Here is an 18908-nt window from a genome sequence, read left to right on the forward strand (position 1 = left end):
TCTCACCACCCTGAGATTATGACCTGAGCCAAAACCAAGAGGCAGGCACTTAACTGACTGAGCCACCTAGGCTCCCCTGAGTCAATTATTTTAAAGAGTCAATATAAAGTTTTTATTTCTTCCCCTTTGAGTGTTTTCAAAATATAATTCTGCATCTATCAGGCCTACTAGAGATTGGTTTTCTGGTTTTTTCACTATATTCTATGAAGTGTTGGCCTGTGACAGATTAGAAACAAACTGACCTGACATCCAATTGTATATCTCAGACTGTCTGGGACACCCAGCCTTATAATTTCTTTGATAAGTTATTACTACTATTAGTTATTACTAAAACATTAGCCATTTTACTCCTGCCATCCCACTAAGCCCAGGCTCAAAAGCTTCTACCTAAAAATCAGAAGATAGCTGTTGGAAGAAATCTTTTCCTTTGATAATACCAGAAGCCAGCATTCAGGGTCTGAACCAGTCTAAAACTTCCAACCCTACCCATTCTCAAATTTCAGCAAATACAGACAAAACAACTAGCCTTTACAGGGAGAAATGGAGGAATGGCATTTATAAATACTGACACCAACTCTAAAAAGCATTACCCTGGGATAAGAGACCCAGATTGGAAAAAGCCCAAACAAAGATTATGGCAAATACATATCAAAGCAAATGCCACAGGGAGTGAACCAATAGAGTCTAACACCATACCCTTGTGTTTGTGGAGCTTTGGTCCTTTCAACACGCAGGATCTTGCTATTTAAGCATACAGGGCACTATCACCAGTTAGAGCTTTTAACCCATCTTCCAACAGGGGGCACTTAACAACCAGGAAAAAGAGGAGAGCTTGACTAAGTTGTGAAACCATGACTGCTTTTGCTAAATTGCTTGGAAAATTTGGGGTTTCCAGAGTGGACACTGCCACTTTATTTATTTATTTTTTAAAGATTTTTTTATTTATTCATTTGACAGAGATCACAAGTAGGTAGAGAGACAGGCAGAGAGAGAGGGGGGAAGCAGGCTCCCCGCTGAGCAGAGAGCCCGATGTGGGGCTCGATCCCAGGACCCTGGGATCATGACCTGAGCCGAAGGCAGAGGCTTTAACCCACTGAGCCACCCAGGCACCCCGACACTGCCACTTTAAAGAGGGAATGCTTTACCACAGGGGCAGAGATATAATGAAACACTTTAGTAGGTGTCTACCCTAAGACACCTGTTCTCAATTTCATGCAATCTTCCAGAGAACAGATGAGCCTCAGCTGTCTGCTGACCTGGTTAGAAACAGTCACCAAAGCCCTCCTAGGACAAGTCATTCAACATAGTTGTAGAACTATCATGTTCATAGATGCCTAAAATCTCTTGAACCATTTGAGAATTTCACTTTGAGTTTTGCCACTGCAAGGGCTCCCTTCTAGTGTCCCTGCTGCTTAGGGACAGACCCAGGACTTAGCCTCCAACAATCAGATACCAGAGATTCAGAAAGGAGAAGGAAGCCAGTGGGTGCAACCCATCTTACTTAGGTTGGTGAGTTTAACATGCAAGAATTGGTGAGGATAAAGACCAACACACCAACTTCAATTCCTGTACCACATTGATTTATGGTTATTAATGTCACATTTTACCAACTTGTTTATAATCTCTGAAGGCAATGGGGAAATTTCTGTTACAAAAATTAAGCAAAAGTTACCTGGTTTTGGTGGGGCAGGGGACAGGGAGAGGGCACAAGGGGAGTCTAAGCTTAAGATTGCCTAATAATTCTCACTCATCTTTCTTCCTTCTCTCACCTTCCTTCTGTGATATTCAGCAATGGGGAGAATCCAAATTCGGTTGTAAGCTTAGAGGTGTAAATCTGACTTCATCTTTAAGAATTCATCCAAGCTCTACCTTCATAGTGTTAGGACAGAGTAGACCCTTAGATTCAGACAGGATTGAGGTTTATCAGAAAGGCATGACAGATAAAGCCTTTAAGATTGTTCCTTGGGAAAGAAGTCAAGTTAACAAGGAGATAAAAGCAGCAGCTCAAATATTCAGATAAAGCAAAGGGGTCAGAGAGGTCTGGAGGTCCCCATGAAGATGCACAACTGTCTTAATAGTCCTGAAGTATGCATAGCTGAACAGCCAAACAGAAGACAAGGTGAGTAGAATAAGTTAGTTGCTTGGGATAACAAAGGTGTTAACCACCCGTTCAAGAAAGAATAGAAGCAGTGGACAGTACGGGGAGTCAGAGGCTGAAGGAAGCATTTCCACAACCATCCTACCCCCTCTGCATGTAACAGAGCTAATATCTTGCTTTGGACCAGACATAGGGTTCAAATCCCAGCACCTCTTACAAGGGAGGCTTCAGACAGTTAGCCTCTGAGCCTCACCTATAAAAGCTGGTAACTACCTAGGACTGAGTAATTGAGATTCATTTAAATGGCCATTGGCCAGTTCATGCATGCCTTCTCCGGTAAGTTAGTAGAAGTAGAAACTGACTGTTGGAATACCTCAGAGGAAGATTTCTGCATCAGTTCTAGTTTATCAGATGACAGGTACTGATTGTTTCACTGAATCACATAGGTAGTCTGTTACATCAATCTAGATTTTACTATTACATAGAATTAAGCGCATACATGTATCAAGCAGCAGCCCTTAAATGATTTTAGTTTATTAGGACAACCCAGAAAGATCTACTAGAGTTAGGCCACAAAAATGGGAAAAGACGGAAAAATACATTCCAAGTGTTTATGACAGATTTATACCACATTTTTTAAGTCTATTTGGTCATTTAGTCTGAAGCAAATGTGTACATGACTAAGCTCATGACATTTAATCAGTCATCTTGCTACAGCAAAAGTTTCCATTCACATAATGGTAGATGCCCCATGTTACCCATGGTTGACATTTGAGTCAGTGTACCCAGGAGCTGGGTAAGCAGATAAGACATACAGGAAGTGACAAGTCCCTTAAGATGTCTAGCTTCCTGCTGAGCAAGGTAGGAATGGCAACCACTTGATAAGGTGTAGTTTTGGCTTACAGATTTTTACTATTTATATGTTACCTAACACTTAACTATAGCACAAAGCATTTGATGAAATGTTTGTTCTATCAGTACATTATAGCAAGTCATTGTAAGGGCAGTTTAACTGTATACATAAAGACACCTTACCCAAGATGAACAATTTCCCAGGTTGAGAGATTGAGAAAGTAACAACCTCCGGGCCTCAGACTTTTCTCTATAAAATGAAGCCACTCCGAACCAAAACATGTAAAACATTCAGAATAGTATGATGTCTTAGCTACTGTTGCTATTATGCCTTGTCCATATCTGCACGTTTTTTTTTTTTTTAAAGATTTTATTTATTTATTTGTCAGAGAGAGAGGGGGAGAGAGAGCAAGCACAGGCAGACAGAATGGCAGGCAGAGGCAGAGGGAGAAGCAGGCTCCCCGATGAGCAAGGAGCCCGATGTGGGACTCGATCCCAGGACGCCGGGATCATGACCTGAGCCGAAGGCAGCTGCTTAACCAACTGAGCCACCCAGGCGTCCCACATATCTGCACATGTTTTATATAGTCAGTCATTACCCTGATCTACTGTTCACATAACCATGACCAGGTTCTACATGTTTGAGCAATGAACATTTATATAGACTGAAAGTTCTTGATAACCTAAGGGAAGAAGGGGAACCAGAATCCTCAATATCCACTAAAGTTTAAAGCAAATGGTAAAATGGATTGAGGATTGGGAATAGAATGAACATAAGAGTAGCCCAAAAGTGGTAGAAAGTTGAGCAAGAGCATAACTAGTATGGAGACATGAGAATGTAACCAGAATATACAGAATAACCCAAACAAAAGGAGCCCTATACCATGGATCCAGGGTGTTTTAAAGATCTGCTTTAAGTTGACCACAAAAGCGGAATAACTGCCAGTTATGGGTCACACTCAACCCAGCAGGAAGAAATGAACAGAAGCCGCATTCATGAAGTATTCACTTTGAAGAACACTGAATAGACACAAACCTGGCTTCCTCAACTTGAATTTCTAACGTTTTGAATAATACCTATGTTGTCTAGATTGGGGTTTCCATGGCATTTAGTCATCCTATCAAGCTCATCAAGCGATCTGATAAACCTTCCTCACCCCTGAGAGAGGAACCTTTCAAATAAGCATTTTAAAACACCCAATTCCACAATTCCAACAAATGAGGGGGTGAGAGGAGAACAGGAAAGTAGGCAACAGGCAGCACTTCAGGAAACTTCCAAACTCCCTTCTAAACAGGGAGGTCTATTAATTCCAATTATTAGTAATAAGGATATGCCAACTACCAACCAGGTTGCCAAGATTCAGGCAGTTCTTTCAGCATCTGATCATAAATGAAAACAAACCCTGTAAAATACATTTCCAAGCTTTCAGGTTTGAAAACTTTAAGGGAAAAACCCTGTGAATCACAGTTATAATTTAGAGTATCTATTGGAGGAAGCTTTGTTGCCAGACAAGATCATTTGCCACTTAATCCTGTAGATTCTTCGGACAGGGAGAGACATTGACTGGACTTCATCTGTTAGCATTACCTAATGGTGACAAATTTGATATTTGACAGCTGGCAGTAGAACAGGTTAAAAGTGTTGAGTCAAGTCAAATACTGGTCCATTTCCCCATGCCTAGGGCCTTTGTCTATTGTATTTAAGCATTTATATCAAGACTGGTTCTGTTTCAATAGTCAAGGGCTGTTACCTAAGATTGTCTCTAAGAACTGCCTTCATCCTGAGTCAGATCTGTGACCAGTCTCTTGGATGTGGTCTTCCAAAGTAATCTTGTTACATTAGGTCAAGACTGGTTGGAATTTGCAGAATTCTCCTAGACAAATGTTTATTGCTGGAATAGTGGCCAAAGCTTAGCTTGGGAAGAATATGGATGTTCACCTTAAGACTGGGTAGAAGGAACCACTATTATTCTAGGAGATTTGAACTTTTCTAAGTAGTTCAAAAGAACAAAGAAAGTGTGGCCTGTAAAAACAACAATTGCCAGTAAAAGCAGGTTAAGGTAACTGGACAAGGTTTTTTAAGTAAAAACCTTTCCAGTTTCTACATGAAGGATTACTTGTCTCTCCAAAGCCTAACTCCTAGAGACCCACAAGGTGAAGCAAACCACTCTTGCATCACTACTGGCTCCTACTTAAAAGCTGGCCCAGCCTATTCTATAAGCTAACTGGTTAAGAACTCTGAGAAAATGCTTTAATTATTGTACAGTTTGTTGTGCATAATTTAGAAGCTGTGCCAAAGCCACAGACTGTACTTGTTGACTCTTAATCTCAAGAAATCCATAGATGCAGCAGTGAGGACAAAGCACCCGAGCTTCCAGGTGAAACAGAATTATCAACACGTGACAACATAAATGGGCTCCCAGCTTCCTCGAATATATAATGGAACAGCAAACACATAGAGGCTTAACGTAGAATTCTTAAGTAGGAAAAATTTCAACAATATTTAGCAACGAAATCAGGGATATTGTATAGTAGTAGTGCCAATTCTTAAGTTATTCCAAAACATTTTAGTAACTCCAAGTCTTTTAATGAGTTTTATAGTATAGCTACCAGCTTAGAGATGCTACCCCCAGCTATGATTTAACAAGAGCTAATACCGGTAGGTCAACTTCTCCGATGACCTGATTAGGCCTCCAAAGTTTTGTTGCAGCTCAAGGATGTCTGGGTTGTCTGCACACAAGATGCTACGAGACGTATCTGTATGTTAGCCATCAACCTGAGGTCTAAATTTTAAAGTAGCCTAAGATATAGAAACACCACAAGCATCCCCCTCTTCTCCACAATGCTGGGAAGCTCTAAAGAATCAGGCAGATGCTGCATGTGCCCCACAGATCTCAGTAGCGGCCACCTGGACAATCAACAACCACATTGACATTGCTTAGGCTCCCATTTCTCAACTTTGGGGCTGCTGTTGGCTAGCATCACTAAGGGACTTGCAGTCTTAGCAAGTGGATGGCTTTTTACCGATTATGAAATATTTCCTTAATTAGCACACAGTAAAGACCCTGACTCTGCTTCTATTCTATAACTGCTCAGATATTACAGCTTTACATTGTGTACTATTTGAAGTGGTATGCCTCTAAAACAGGAAATCCCAATTGCTCCTCTCATGATTTAGCCCTCTGTGACTGAACAGGATAACATCAAATACAGTTTTTTTGGCTTACATCTACCATCACCACCACCCCCACAATAGCAAGACCTCCCCCAGAGCACCCTATCATTTCTAGGCCTCAGGTTCATGAAAAAGTTGGTTCCAGTTCTGCTCTGGCCTTATTTATGTCAACTGCCCAAAAGCTCCTGAGGGAAGTGCTACTGGCTTAACAACTTCTCACCTTCTAGATGTGCCAAGGAGACCTGCGTTCTCTTCATTTCACTATGTGAGAATGCAGCTATGGTTCTTAAGTGAGGTTACTGCCCTGCTTCCATACACCAGACATCTTGACCCTATAGCTGCCCACCTTCAACCTGGGGCTCAGCCTCACCACAGCTTTCTGACATGGGTCTAAGGAAGGAGACACTCTCCTCTCTTCTACCTTCCCAATACATCAGCACTTCTCTACAACTCTCAGTACAATAGCCTCCCCTTGGCAGACGTAGATGCCTCCAAGAATGTGAATGCCTGGGGGGAAACTAGCCCAGTAGTACTAAATTCCAATCCAGATGCAATCAGTTTACTTTGAAAGTGTTGAGTAGTTGTGTTATAAGGATTCCCCCTACTCTCTGGAAAACTTAAGTCAGTTTGATATCCATTTACATTGGTCCTTATACAGGCACATCATCTCCAGTCCTGGTAAGTCCCCACCTAACCCATCTATTAGGTTAAGTCTATACTTCAGTTGGCTTAAAAGCAGTTCCGGTAACAGACCATCACTGAAGAGCATTCAGCCTAACTGGAGTGTCATTCAGCACAGTGAAAGACAGTTTCTCCCACAGTGAATAAACTCTGGTATGTATGCTGGAGTCCTGGGATTGTAGTAAAGAGTAGAGGCTCTGGTAAGTTAGATATTAAATGCTTGAGTACTTGGTCTCTTTAGGATACCACTAATTAGAAAATACTCAAAAGGTAAGAGCTATATGTGGTCCTTTTCCAGTATCCTGTACTTAGACTAGCTGTGAGTTACTAAACTAAGCTTTAGCCCATGTGGTTTGGATATACATGGCATTGAAGATTCCAGAACAAAATTTGTCAGCAATAATCCAATAAAGTGCTTGCTAGGGGTGTGGAAGATGGCCATCGTGCTAATGTAGGATCATGTTAAACACAAAGGCAATCATTCTGACAAAGTCCAAGTAAATAGCTTAAATGGCTCCAGGTGTTGGTTCCTGGGAATTTCCTTCTTCAAAAGTTTACAGTCAACTGACAGCAATACTGAAACTGTATTCTACACAGGTCATCTTAGAACAATACCTCTCTAAGATAAGTTGAAGAGGGATAGTAGGACACCGCCCTCCCCGCCCCAACCAAATACCTTTCATCTGTTGCAACCCAACAGCCACTAGCCACTGAACACTTGAGACAGGGCTAGTCTGATTGGGGATGTGCTGTAATTTTAAAATGCATACTAAACTTTAGGAAGTATCAAAATATAAGCTTGTTTTTCTTTTATTACATGTTGAAATATATTTCATCTATTGGGTTAAAATTCAGTTTAATGGAGTTACTATAACACTTAGGATTATAGTATGTGGTTTGTACTTTGTTTCTCATGTGTCTCTTGGACAGCATCATTCTGGAGTCTCCTAGAAATTCTTTATAAAGATAATATGCTAAGAACTTTGTGATCTAGAAGCTTTCCACTTGTGCTGTTTCAGAAGTTGAGGTTCTTTGGGATGAGAACTTGATTTCAAAGAACTAGACAAGATTACAAGATGCTGTTTATTCCACATCCCATCTACTTGGGAATTCCTAAACTTCAGACCTGAAAACAAAAAAAAAAAATTTACACCAGTTTTTTTTTATTTCGATTTAATTAGCCAACATGTAGTATGTTAATCTCAGATGTAGAGTTCAATAATTCAGTTGTATACAGTGCCCGGTGCTCATCACAACGCATTCTTTATTGCCCATCACCCAACTCACCACCCCTTCAGCAACCCTCAGTTTCTTATAGTTAAGGGTCTCTCGTGGTTTTCCTCTGATGACTTGTCATTCAGTTTTCCCTCCCTTCCATGATCCTCTGCACTGTTTCTTATCTTCCACGTGAATGAAACCATGTAAGTCAGAGAAAGACATTTCACTCAACATAATACCCTCCAGTTCCATCTATGTGGATGTAAATGGTATGTATTCACCCTGATGGCTGAGTAATATTCCATTGTATACATATACATCATCTTTATCCATTTGTTGAAGGACATCTCTGCTCTTTCCACAGTTTGGCTATTGTGAGTACAGATCCCTTGCCTCTTTGATTAGGTTTATTCCTAGTTTCCTATGGGTTTGGGAGCAATTGCAAATGGGATCAATTCCTTAATTTCTTTCTTCTATCTCATCGTTATGTATAGAAATGAAACTAATTTCTGTGCACTAATTTTATATCCTGCCATGTTGATTTCCTGTGTGAGTTCTAGCAATTTTAGGGTGGAGTCTGTTGGGTTTTCCACATAAAGTATATATCATCTGTGAAGAGAGTTTGATTTCTTTGCCAATTCAGATGTCTTTTATTTCTTTTTATTGTCTGATTGCTGAAGCTAAGACTTCTAATATGATGTTGAACAGTGGTGAGAATGGGCATCCCTGCCATGTTCCTAACCTTAGGGGAAAAGATCTCAGTTTCTCCCCATTGAGAAGGATAGTCACTGTGGGCTTTTCATATATGGCTTTTATGATATTGAGATATGTTCCCTCTATCCCAACACTGAATAGTGTAAATCAAGAAAGGATGTTTTACTTTGTCAAATGCTTTTTTCTGCATTAATTCAGAGGATCATGTGGTTCTTGTCCTTTTATCAATGTGATGTATCGTGTTGATTGATTTGTGAATATTGAACCACTCTTGCAGCCCAGAAATAAATCCCACTAGGTCATAGTGAATAATCATTTTAATGTGCTATTGGATCTTCTTGGCTAGTATCTCAGTGAGAATTTTTGTACTATGTTCATCAGAGATATTGTTCTAATTGTTAGTGGGCTCTTTGTCTGGTTTTTGGATTGAGGTAATGCTGGCACCAGAAAGAGTTGGGAAGTTTTCCTTCCCTTTCTATTTTTTGAAACAGCTTCAGAAGAAAAGGTATTAGTTCTTTAAATGTTTGGTAGAATTCTCCTGGGAAGCCATCTGGCCTTGGACTATTCTTGTGTGTTGTGAGATTTTTGATTTCTCATTTAATTTCCTTGCTGGTTCTGTTCAGGTTTTCTATTTCTTCCTGTTTCAGTTTTAGTAGTTTATAAGTTTCTAGGAATGCATCCATTTCTTCCAGATTGCCTACTTTGTTGGCATATAGTTCTCATAATATGTTCTTAAAATTGTATTTCCTGGGTGTTGGTCAGGAGAGCCTCTTTCTTTCTTTCTTTCTTTCTTTTTTGGTCCTTTCTCTTTTTTTTTTTTTTTTTTTTTTTTTTTTTTTGGTAAATCTGGCCAGGGGTTTATCAATCTTACTCTTTCAAAGAACCAACTCTTAGTTCCATTAATCTATTCTACTGTTCTTCTAGCTTCTATTTCATCAACTTCTGCTCTAATCTTCACTAATTCTGCTCTGCTGGGTTTAGGCTTTACTTGCTATTCTTTCTCCAGCTCCTGTAGGTGAAAGGTCAGCTTACATATTTGAGACTTTTCTAATTTGAGAAAAGCTGGTGTTGCTATGCACTTTCCTCTTAGGACTGCCATTGCTGCATCCCAAAAGGTTTTGAACAGTTGTGTTTTCAGTTTGTTTCCATGGCTTTAACTCTTCAATTTCTTGGTTGACCCATTCATTTTTTTTTTTAGTGGAATGATCTTTAATCTCCAAGTATTTGAGTTCCTTGCAAATTTCCTGTTGTGAGTTCAAGTTTAAAGGTATTGTGGTCTGAAAATATGCATAGTATGATCTCCATCTTTTTGTACTTGTTGAGGCCTGATTTGTGACTGAATATGTGATCTATTCTGGAGAATATTCTAAGTGCACTCAGAATATATTGTTGCTTTAGGATGGAAACTCTGAATATATCTGTGAAGTCCTTCTGGTCCAGTGTTTCATTCAAAGCCCTTATTTTGTTGTTGATCTTCTGCCTTGATGATCTGTTCATTGCTGTGAGTGGGGTGAAGTCCCCTATTATATTGTTAAGGTGTTTAATTTTGTTATTGATTTATGTAATTGGCTTCTCCCAAGTTCGAAGCATAAATATTTACAATTGTTAGATCTTAAATAGACCCTTTAATTATGATAGTGTCCCTCTACATCCCTTACTACAGTCATTGGTTCAAAGTCCGATTTGTCTGATAGGATGGTTACCCCCACTTTCCTTTGATGTCCATTAGCATGATAAATGGCTCTCCCCCTACCCACTTTCAATCTGGAGGGGTCTTTAGGTCTAAAATGAGTCTCTTATAGACAACATATGAAAGGGTCTTCTTTATTCAATCTGATACCAAGTGCCTTTTGACTAGAGTTTTTAGCTCATTTACATTCAGAGTAACTATTGAGAGGAATTTAGTGCTATTTTATTACTTGCACAGTCTCTGTTTCTGTAGATTGTCTCTGTTCCTTTCTGGCCTATGTTAATTTGGAGCTCTCCACTTCCAGAATCCCCTTTAATATTTCTTTCAGGCAGTTTATTACTCACAAATTCTTTTAGTTTCTGTCTGTCCTGGAAGCTCTTTATCTCTTCTATTCTGAAGGACAACCTTGCTTGTTCAGTATTCTTGGCTGCATGTTTTTCTCGTTTAATACCTTCAATATATTATGCCACCATTATCTGGCTTGCCAGGTCCCTGGACAGGTCTTCTGCCAGTCTAATGTTTCTACCCTTATAGGTTAAGGACCTCTTGTCTCAGGACACCTTCAGGATTTTTCTTTATCTGACATTTGCAAGCTTCATTATTGTATGTTGAGGTGTTGATCTATTTTTGTTCATTTGGGGGGTTCCTCGGTGCCTCCTGGGCTTTAATGCCTGTTTCCTTCCCCACATTAGGGAAGTTCTCAAATATGATTTGCTCAAATATACCTTCTCTGTCCCTCTTTCTTCTGGGACCCCAATAATTCTAGTATTGTTTTGCCTTATGGTATCACTGATTTCATAAAGCCTCCCCTCATGATCCATTAGTTTCTCTTTTCTTCGGCTTCCTTTTCATCATTTTGTCTTCTACGTTGCTATTCTCTGCCTCATTTACTCTGCATTAGAGCATCCATTTTAGACTACATCTCAGTTAAAGCCTTTATTTCAACCTGATTAGATTTTAGTTCTTTTGTTTCTACAATAACGGATTCTCTAATGTCTTTTATGCTTTTTAAGTCTGGCTAGTATCTTTATAATTATTTCTGAATCTACATCTGACATACTTCCATCCATATCGATTTAATCTATGGCAGAGAGTATTATCTGTTTGTGAATTTCTCTTTCTAGTCATTTTGTCCAGAGAGCAGATGAGAGAACAAACTCAAAAGGATCAACCACAACCCCAGAGAAGTACACACTAGACAAATCCAAAGAGACCCAAAACCAGGAAGTGAAAGAATATAATCTCCCAGGTGGACAAAAAAGGGTGATACACTTGGTCCTGGGTGTATCTGGATATGTTAGAAGACTCTTGATCCCAAAATTGTAAAGAAAAACATACAAAAATAAAATTGAATTACAGTGAAAGAAAGCTAAGTCTAAAAATGAAAGTGAAGACTTAACAAGTTGATAAAGAAACATTGAAAAGGAAAATAAAAATTTTAAACTGAGAGACTAAAGACTCATAAGAAAAATAACCCTCAAATTCTCTATACTATTTTCTCTGACACAGGAGTTTCAGCTCTGTGTGATCCATACTTGGGATTCACCTGATGTTCCTGCTGGCCTTCTAGAGGAGCGGCCTGTTGCACTGATTCTCAGGTGTCTTTGTGTGGGCAGAGTTGCACCACCCCTTGCCAGGGGACGAGGCTCATTGTAACCTACTTTGGGTTGCTCTCTGTGGCTTTTATTCCCTGAAGGCTTTTTGTGCTGATTTGGTGTGGGGGGAATATGGCAGCACCCCAGTCTTCAGCCCAGGAGCTGAATGATCACCAGTCCCACTCTTCAGTACACCCTCAGGGAAAAGCAGTCAATCACATCTGTGTGTGCCAAACTCATCAGACTGTTGTGCACCCATGCCACTCCTCCCGTGGGAAGGAGGAGGGTTGCTCAGCTCTGTGGCTTGCTCAGCCCCTGCTTGCAGTGAGGTCTCCTGGTTAGGCCATGGTTCACTGCTTATGGCAAACAGCTGAGAAGCCACTCCAGAACTCACTCATTGCAGCTGGCCTCCCCGTACCAATGCTTGGGAACTTTGCCACATTCAGGTACCCCTGTTCTGTCACCCCAGGGATCCTGAGACCACACACTGTCCCACCTGGATTGTGTCCCACTTCACCTGAGCATCTTTCAGGCAGGGAGGTCCCTTAGACTTCCAGAAGTTTCAATTTTGCACTCCACTGCTGTATCATTTTCTGGTAACTGCCTGATGGAGGCTTCCTCCATGCAGGATTTATCTTCTGATAGATCCCCTCAGATTCACTTCTCTGCTCCTCCTACCCTAAACAAGTTGTCCCTTTTCTATTCATAGAATTGCAGCAATTCTTTTAGAGCTCAGGTTGAATCACAGGTGTTCAGAATGATTTGAAAGTTATCTGGCTGAATTCCAGGGACTAGATGAAACAAGGGTCACCTACCCATCTTCTCCCTCCCCACCACATCAGGTGTCTTGACAGTTATTCTTTGTCCTTTAGTCTGTTACCTCCAATATAAACACCCCTCAGTTCTCTCAATGCTTCAGAAACCTCACCAGTGATAGCACAGACCAAAAACCACCTTGGGCTTTTCCAAGCTTCTCCTTCAGCTCAAACATGACCTTGCTTCCATCAGACCATCACATAAGACCACTGCGGAAGTGAGACTACATTTTGTGGTCAGCTCGGGGGCTTTCCTGACACTGCAGTGAAGCTTCATTCCCTTCACTCCATACTTCAGTTCTTCAAAAGCCCCTTCTATCACCCAGTTGAGTAAGATTGTGCCTGGATTAGACACCAAGTTTTAAATAAGGTCATCATGGCTTTTATTGTAATGAGAAGTTTAAGCTAAAGATGAAGTCTACAACACTTTAACGTTAATTCAGAGAATAACAGCCAGACTTCAAAGTTGGTTCTGATTGCCAGCATGCTTTCCCTCACCCTCTTCCTCGGAGTTTGTTTTGCAATGGATTAAGCACCTTGAGCCATAGCTGGGTGTTTGTGTTCCTCCTTAAGCTGTGCTGTAGTTTCCCAAAGGGCAAGGCTCCCTTACCAGAGTGTGCTCAGCACAGGGGTATTCAATCTCCCTGCCTATAGACTAATCTCACTCAAACACAATCTTCAGAGAAGCGTTGTTTGCTCCACACAATCTTCAGAGAAGCGTTGTTTGCTCCACACAATCTTCAGAGAAGCGTTGTTTGCTCCACACAATCTTCAGAGAAGCGTTGTTTGCTCGCAGCCAGTCACTTATTGCAGTCACCAGTCTCATGACCATGGCTCTGGTTTGGGAGGTGGGGGAGGGAAGACTGACCTGGGTAACTTCTAACCACCATAGGTCACACCCACAGGCTTCTGCAGGAAGAGGAAAAAAGGCCAGTCTTTGGAGCTTAGCAGAATCAGGTTTGTGAAAAGGCTATTATGTGAGCAAATTGCTTTATGCATCAAAGTACTCAGACCCATAATGAAGGCCGCAGTTTCCTTCTGAGCTTTTTCTCCAACTCTGTCTCCATTGAAGACCTCAAACTTAACACTGACACACACATCCCAGAAGCCTGAAGACCCAGAGTGAGATCATTTCTACTCAAACTCAAAAGTCTGCCAGAGGAAGAAAGGAGATTAGGCCTAGAAATGGAGTTTCCCTAGACAAACCCTGAGAATTTGGAGAAGTTAATGCTGTAGTCACAGCTTCAAGCTTGAGGTGTCTTAATAGGAAGAGATTAAAAAAAATAAAATGGGTGAGTTCAACAAGCCTAAGTATCGTATTTAAACATTTCCAACTATGCTCCCCAATAACCTTGGATATTCTCTGGGCCAACTGGGGCAGCAAGCTGGGTAAAGTATATTTTTTCCCCTGCTGCTCCTGAAGCAGGCTTTTCTTTGCTATGCATCAAGGTTAAAAAGAAAAAAAAAAAGGCTTAAAGCCCACTGACTGGAATTAGGATGTCTAATATTGCCTCATGTACATGTAGATTTATCGTGGGAAATGGTCTCGATATTCAGAGCACTACCATTAACAAAACCGTTGAGAACTTACAGCTTCTAGAGGCACAGGTTTTGGTTCACCTGGTTACAGTTTATAATTGTATTCTCTTGCCTTTGAGTTTTGCTACTCCACTTGCTGAGTACTTATCTCAGTGGCTGACTACGATTAAGGCAAGGAGATTGGTCTTTGACTACGGACACTTTAAAATTTGGTGCTAAGAAATAAGATCCAGCGAACAACCAGTTTCCTGGGAAAGTAGCAGTGAACTCTGGTTTTGAGCAGTGCTAGGTAAACACTAGATACTAAGCCGAAACCTAAGAAAGGAGTTGAACCCAAAAATGGTCTTGACACAACAGAATCATTTCTATTAATGCCACCCTGAGAGCTTGTTAGGGTTTGAGTTACGAAGAGCTAAATCTCAGACAAGTTTTAGGAGAAAACGTAAGAGGTCTGGGCTGACAAGGTCAATAGGCCAGAAAGCAGACAGACGGCACATCGGGCCAAAGCTCAGAGGTATCCACAGAGAGGACTTGCCCTAAGTCATGGCTAAATTCCGACTGGCAGCAGAGAATCCTGCACTACTATAGGTTTTGTTCTAAAAGAAGTTTGACATTTAAAAAGCTTGACGGCATTCAACCTCTTCTCTCCCGTCCCTAATTATGGTCTTAGCTACAGGGTGGTCTCCTAACCCACCTCTCGTCATACCCTGGTTTGATAACTAGAGCCATTAGGCCCCAGAAGCCCCTACAGTAACACCAACATAGAGACAGCAGCTTCATGGGACTCATCTGCAGTTGAGTCCTTAATTAGTCCAACAGTAGGAATCAATGGTTTTGTCCAGCACTTCTAAGGTAAGAAAAGCCTACTTTTCAGGGTCTCCGGGTTTCCATTGAGGGGCCAGTATTTTGTCCAGTTATCCACTTAAGTACTTTGTCAATTTGGAGTTGGGAATATGGCTTGCTTTTTGTTATTTCCTTTGGCCTGTGTAGTTAATGAGGTTTACAGAAATGGGAAGAGGGCTCGTGGACAAAATATACCATGCACTTTACCTTCGATTTCACTTATATTTAAGTGAATTCTTGATTGACCATTAAATCACTAATATACCAGCTTCTGGAATTATTAGAAGCAGAGAAACTTTGCTATCAGTAAAGAGACAGTTACTGGTGAGAACTCTGCAGGATGAGTAATGAGAAAATTGGTTTTCTGTGTTGGGAGCCATGAAGAAGCTAAGCCACTCCCTACTACCCCTGGGCTTCCTCTTGCTGGAGTCCCTTCCCCACACAGACCCAACAACCCAGTTCTAATTGTAACCATTAACTAGCAGTGTCCTTTGGAAAGGCTGAGACTCCAGATCCCCGATCTCATCTGTTGAGGGATTCCGCATAAAGCAGATGGCTTGCCCAGAACTATACACATCCTGAGCACAAGATCTATACGGCAAGAGCTTTGCTCTTGAGCCCAGCTTCCTTCATGAGTACAGTATTAACAGAATTAACTCCCCACTCATTGGGATGAGGGTAGACAAAGTTGTGTATCCTTGGGCTTTTTCCCCCATTTTTCCAGGTTTTTCTCAAAGCAAGTAGACCTAGGTGTTTAGGTATAGTGTAATTTTTACAAGAGACCACTTTATATGGCTGAACACAAACGGCAATACAGTTTGCTATGTAGCACTTAGGAGATCACAGTCAATATATCCATCACATAGGATACTCTTGATCAATCTCTTACAAAGATGCCACATTATCCCCTTTCTCTAGGACAACACTGTTCCTCCATAAGGTCAGGGAAGCCTCAATTCTCACAGTGCTCTGGATAACCATCTAAACAGCTTGTTTCCTCATTATCCCCCACTGCAAAGGGTTCTAACCATTTACTCATCAGGAAACTTCTCTCAGATAAACAATTCTGAAATTAAGGAGGAGTCCAAGGTGAGGTAATACATTTCCCCCTCAACTGTACGTTCAAGTAGGGGAGTTTCAGCCACGGCCCACAGGTTTGGTTTTTCTTTTTTTTTTTTTCTTTTTATCCATTTCAGGTCAGACAACTGCTTCCTAAAGGACTGTGGCTAAAAACCTTAACTCCCTGGAAAAAAGACTCAAAAGCCACATGATGCTTGACATTCACTTTAGTCCTTTACTACTTATCACTAAAGATACTTCCTCCTCTCGAAGAAATGAAATTCAAAAGTACTGTACATTTTCTGCCCTTAATTTTCAGCTAAGCTTGGTCTAACTTTTAGTCTCCAAAATGAAAGTAGTAGTTTTCCCTCACTTTCTGCCATTATTTTTTTCTGCCATTACTTTAGACAGGAGTTTCCAACCGAGACTTTACAACTCCAGATGAAGGCTAGAAAAAAACATTTAAAAGATTTATGTGAGGAAACCAAAATTAGCGAATTTGCCTCAAGGATAGGAACCATGTACTCTTAGAAGGTTATACAACTGCACTAAGGTAGCTGGAAGAGTGAGTTTGCTGAAACATCTTCTAAGCTGGAGGTTAAAGAGAACCCAATTAAAAGCAGGATGACTTCTAAGTGAGATTTGAGCATGAGAGAAGAAAACTGGAAGTTTCAATGTTTTCCTCCAAGAACTCCCTTTAGGAACCCCAATAGTTAGAAAAGTTTCTCCTCCATCTGTATTTCAAAGAAGACATGCCTGATAAAATGACTTCAGGAAGTGACCATAGCCTCCTAGGAGATATTTTGTCTGCAAACAGCTGGTTTGGTTTTGTTTGCTTGAGATTCCCTTGTCTTTTTTCTTCATTCGCCTTTCATTTCTAAAGTAAGCTGCCCCCGATTCCCCTTAAGATCTAGAAAAAGTTTGATTCTTCCCACTCACCCCCTCCTAACCAGCTACTAGGAGGCCTGTAAAATTTCACATTCGCTCACTAACCACGGTTAACACCCTACAGCAGAGGAGCAAGAAACGACGTCACCGGCCTCCCTTTTTTTTTTTTTTTTTTTTTTTTTTAATAGTCAAAGCCCCGCCTTCATCTTGGGTGCAAACCAATGAGAACACCCAGGACCTACCGCCACTCTGCAATTGGTCCAGGATTTCAGGCCTGTGAAAAAAAAATTGGCCTCCAGATGCCCAGATGCCCAAGTCTTCTCATTAGGTTTCCTATTTTAAAGAGGCACTACCCTGCCTCTTTGTTTCCGTTTTTGTTTTTTACTGCATTGCAAAGCCTGCTGAGGGATTGAAGACCTTGTAAAGGAGTAGTTTAGAGTCACCTTTGAAAAATGGCTCAATCAGCTCCTCCTCTAGCACTTAGTCTTAATATAAAAGAATTTTAGAGGTGGCACAGTGGTTAGGGGTCCACTCTTGGTTTCAAGCTCAGGTCATGAGCTAGGGGTTGTGAGAGTGAGTCCCCATCGAGCTCCAAGCTCAGTGTGAAGCCTGGTTGAGTTTTTCACTCCCTTTGTCCCTATCCCCTACGCCCCACCCCCGTGTGTGCATGTTCTCTCTCTCTCTCTCTCTCTCTCTCTCTCAAAAATAAATAAGTCTTTAAAAATGAATAAAACATGATGACTGTGTCTTAAAGAATATCAAAAGGAGAAATAGGAAGGGGTAACATACACGCACAACTGCTCCAGTTGGGCTCCCCTCTTTCTTGGCCCAATTCAACGATAGGGCCCAAGGGCAGGGCATGATGGCCCCCAAGGGCAGGGCGTGATGGCTGTGGGTACGAGCAGCCTGCTGGCGCTCTCCCCGCTCCTGTCCCTGCTGCTCTTCCTCGGGATGCACGTGTATCACCTCCAGCTGGCGTGCATGCAGTGGCTCACCATCAAGGGGTGCCTGCTGGGCTCCAGCCTTTTAGTCTTCTCTCTCACGCCACCAGGAATCTTGAGAATGTTGTCTTTGGCAAAGGATTCCAAGCAAAGATCTTCCCCGAGATTCTTCCCTGTCTCCTGTTGGCCCTCCTTGCATCTGGCCTCACCCACCAAGTATGCATTGCCCTCTGCCTCACCTTCTCCATGGTTGGCCTCTACGACATCAATAAGATCTCCTCCACTCTGTGCCAGACAACAATTCTATTCCTCACACCAGCCAAGATCCCAGGAAGGACAAATAGAGAAACTGACCCCAGGTGTTCAATAAAGGTGATTCTTTGTTGAAGAAGAGGGAGAAGAAGGAGAAGGAGGAGAAGAAGAAGGGGCGGGGGAGGTGGAAGGGGAAGGGGAGGGGAAAGGGGATGAAGAAGAAGAAACAAGAAAGAAAGGAGAAAGAAAGAAAGAAAGAAGGAAAGAAAGAAAGAAAGAAAGAAAGAAAGAAAGAAAGAAAGAAAGAAGAAAGAAAGAAAAGGAAAGAAAGGAAGAAAATATGAGTAGCTCTTTGGTCACACACTGGTGTTGGAGTCAAACATCCTAACCCTGAGACAGCGCTAATGATCATGCTCACCTGTGTCATTCATTTATTCTTTCATTCACAACTATCATTAAAGCCTATGATTCAGAGGAAGCAAAGAAGTGACTAGTAGGGCATGGGTTTTGTCTGTGTTTCTCAGAATCCTCAGGATACATGTTTCTGA

The 18908-nt window shown here is 41.3% G+C and overlaps 1 pseudogene; it reads left to right on the forward strand.

Annotated features, from left to right (window-relative positions):
• The first annotated feature begins 18052 nt into the window (after positions 1-18052).
• On the forward strand, positions 18053-18495 carry LOC111149201 (annotated as a pseudogene).
• Positions 18496-18908: the final 413 nt, after the last annotated feature.

Source organism: Enhydra lutris, unplaced genomic scaffold (assembly GCF_002288905.1).
Source record: "Enhydra lutris kenyoni isolate GAN:26980312 unplaced genomic scaffold, ASM228890v2 scaffoldscaffold21, whole genome shotgun sequence".
Taxonomy (NCBI): Eukaryota; Metazoa; Chordata; class Mammalia; order Carnivora; family Mustelidae; genus Enhydra; species Enhydra lutris.